At 43.0% G+C, this 3616-nt stretch overlaps 1 non-coding gene across 1 annotated transcript; it reads left to right on the top strand.

Annotated features, from left to right (window-relative positions):
- The first annotated feature begins 2823 nt into the window (after positions 1-2823).
- LOC126804726 (small nucleolar RNA R71) lies at positions 2824-2930 on the top strand. The gene has a single exon (XR_007673605.1). It is a non-coding gene; the product is annotated as a small nucleolar RNA R71 (small nucleolar RNA).
- Positions 2931-3616: the final 686 nt, after the last annotated feature.

Genomic DNA, 3616 nt, shown 5'->3' with positions numbered 1-3616 from the left:
AAATGACATTTTTCCCAATTCAAAACCAAGTTAGTTTCTTCACAACGTTTAAGCACAAGTTCCACATTCTCTAAACATGCATCGAAATTCTCACCATAAACAGAGAAATCATCCATGAAAACTTCAATTTTAGAACCAATATACTCAGAGAAAATGTGATACATACAACGTTGAAACGTACCTGGAGCGTTGCATAAACCAAAAGGCATGCGACGATACGCAAACGTACCAAAAGGGCATGTGAATGTCGTCTTTTCTTGATCTTCCTCCGCAACACTAATCTGATTGTATCCACTATATCCATCAAGGAAACAATAGAAAGAATGACCCGCCAATCTCTCAAGCATTTGATCAATGAATGGCAACGGCATGTGATCCTTCCTTGTTGTGGCGTTGAGCTTTCTATAGTCGATACACACACGGTGACCAGTCACCGTCCTTTGAGGCACTAACTCATTATCTTTGTTCTTTACCACCGTGATTCCTGACTTCTTTGGTACAACTTGAATGGGAGATATCCACCTACTATCCGAGATGGGGTAGATCACGCCACAATCGTGCAACTTAGTGATTTCATCCTTTAGAACTTGCATCATTGGTGGATGAAGGCGTCTTTGACATTCCTTGGTTGGTTTGGCACCATCTTCAAGCAAAATTCGGTGCACACACATGGTAGGGCTGATTCCTTTGATGTCGGCTAGGGTCCATCCTATTGCCGTCTTGTGTTTCTTTAACACTTCAATCAATCTCTCCTCTTGTTCCTCGTTGAGTGCAGATGAAATGATCACGGGCAATGTATCCTCATCTCCCAAAAATGCATACTTCAAGTGGTCCGGAAGAACCTTAAGATCAAGCTTTGGGGCTTGCACCACAGAAGGAAGATTCTTGTTAGTAGTTAAGAGAATTGGACTAGGAGAGACATAACTTACCTCACGTGGCGAAACCTCAAGAGAGGCCACATTCTCTAGTACAAATGATGGCACGGCATCATTGGCTTCCAACTCAGAAACGTTGGAGCCATCACTTGCAAATCCGGCCCCTTGGGCAATGGTGAGTGCCAACTCGTCATGTGCCAAGGTATCTAGATAGTTATCTGCAAGGGAATAAAGAATGTCAACTGAAAAACAATCACTTAATTCCGAAAGGGGATACCTCATAGCTTCAAAGATGTTGAAGCTAATCACTTCACCGTCGAACTCAAAGGTGAGTGATCCACTAAACACATCAATCTTCGTTCTTGCAGTCCTCATAAAGGGACGCCCCAACAGAATAGGGACCTCCTTGTCATCTCCTTCAGTTGGCTCCATGTCAAGGACATAGAAGTCCGCAGGGAATATCAAGCTCGAAACCTGCACAAGAACATCTTCAACATAGCCCAAAGGGACTTTGTTGGAACAATCTGCCAATCGAATCACAACATTATCTCGTTTCAAATCACCTAGACCTAGATCCTCATAAATATAGTAAGGCATTACATTGATCGATGCACCTAAGTCTAACATTATCTTTTCAAATGTCATGTTTCCGATTGTACAAGGGATAGAAAAACTCCCTGGATCCTTAAGCTTTGGTGGTAGCTTCCGTTGGAGCACGGCAGAAACCGTCTCACTCATTGTGACAACCTCCTTCTCTCGAGTCATCCTCTTATTAGTGCACAATTCTTTCAAAAACTTAGCATACCTAGGATTCTGTTGTATGCATTCAATAAGAGGCATATTCACTTCCACCTTTTTGAAAATGTCGAGCATGACTTGATCAGAGTCATTCTTCTTTTGCTTTGCAAATCTATTGGGGAAGGGAACACGAGGAAGAGCATTAGTTGAAACTAAACCACTAGAGTTAGGATCCTTACCTTTGTCATGTGCGTCATGATCACTTGTGGGAAGAGGCACGACATCATTAGCTTTAGAGGAGGCAGGGTCTTTCTCTATGTCATTAGCATTGAAACTCTCGGCCTCTTTTCCTTTAGAAGGCACGGCCTTCTTGTTTTGCTGCAATTGAGCATCCAAGATCCTCCCACTTCTTGTCATCATGGCCTTCACGTTAGGATTTGGCTCAGTTTGGCTCGGCAACTTACCTCCTTCATGAATCTTGCCCATGAAGTCGATCACTTGTCCCATCTGCTTCTTAAGCTCGGTTATGTCTTTAGAATGAGCTTGTTGACCTGTAACTAAAGCTTGAGTAGCAGAGTTTAAATTTTGTTGCCCTTGAGCAAGGGACTTCAAAAGTTCATCATAGTTAGGTGCAGATGCATTATTCGAACCATGAACGTTAGAGTTAAAGGGAACAGAACCTTGAGGTACCTGAGGCCTCACAAACAAACCTGAAGGACGAGGTCCTTGACCTTGAGCATTCGACGGTTGAGCATTGTTGTTCCAACGAAAATTTGGATGATCTCTAAGTCCAGGGTTGTATGTGTTCGAGTATGGATCGTACCTTGGCCTTTGTTGCCCCATGAAGTTCAACTCTTCTTCAGTCATTGCACCATTTGGACAAGTTTCGGTTATGTGATCTTTGAGTGAACAAATGCCACATGCTTGATTGTTGATGCTGGAACCATTGAATGCCTTGACTAGAACGTCAAGCTTTCTTTCTAAAGTAGCCATCTGATTTCTTGCATCAACATCATACACCCCACGGCTCTTGCTTCCTCTCTTCTCCTTAGAACTAAATTGGCGATTGTTGTCAGCCAAGTCATCAATCAAGGTGTAGGCTTCTTGACTGGTCTTGTTCATGAATGTGCAGCCACATGCCGAGTCCACCATGCTCTTATTGGTGGTGTCGAGTCCTTCATAGAAGAATTGCACCAAGTCATCCAATGAAATACCATGGTGAGGGCACTTCCTTTGTAGTTCCTGAAATTCCTCCCATGCCTCATAGAGTGAATCACCATCCTTTTGAGTGAAGTTCTGAATCTCCCTCCTTAGTCTTTTCGTGAGTTGAGCAGGGAAGAATTGTTTCAAGAACTTCCTAGTCATTTCATCCCATGTGGTGATGATTCCCGGAGGCAGAGAGTACAACCAACGTTTAGCATCGTCCTTAAGGGTAAATGGAAACAAAAGCAACCTCAAGCCTTCTTGAGATAGATGATGAATCGATTGGAGCTTGCAAATGTCCAAGAACTCCCTAAGGTGAACATTAGGGTCTTCCATTGAGGAACCAGAATACTTAGGCAGCTGCCCAAGCAATTGAACCGGAATGGAGAAGTTGGCTTCATTAGGTGGAGTGAAAGCAATGCATGAAGGTGATTCAGGGGTGGTGGGGATGAAAGCATTCTTGAGTGCCATTGGAGCACCAACAAGAATTATGTCACGGTCCGCAATTGTGTCGAGCTCGGAATTGAAGATGAAGGGGAAGGTAAGATCCTCTTCTTCTTCTAATCTAGGTGAAGAGTTTAAGATTGAATTGCTTGGAGATGTTTCGAAATCTAAAGGTCCACTTGTGAAAGAGTTGTTTAAATCTCTAAGTGCTTGAATTCGATCCTTGAGCTCTCGTGTTCTCTTAGATATTTCGGACATGCATAGTACCTGTGACACGAAAGTTAAAGAGTTAGCATTGAAGAATACACAATGAACACATATAAATCGTGCCTTCCTTTAGTCATTCACACACACAC

Source organism: Argentina anserina, unplaced genomic scaffold (assembly GCF_933775445.1).
Source record: "Argentina anserina unplaced genomic scaffold, drPotAnse1.1, whole genome shotgun sequence".
NCBI lineage: Eukaryota > Viridiplantae > Streptophyta > Magnoliopsida > Rosales > Rosaceae > Argentina > Argentina anserina.
The sequence above is the reverse complement of the archived record's forward strand: the minus strand, read 5'-3'. Positions and strand labels throughout refer to the sequence as shown.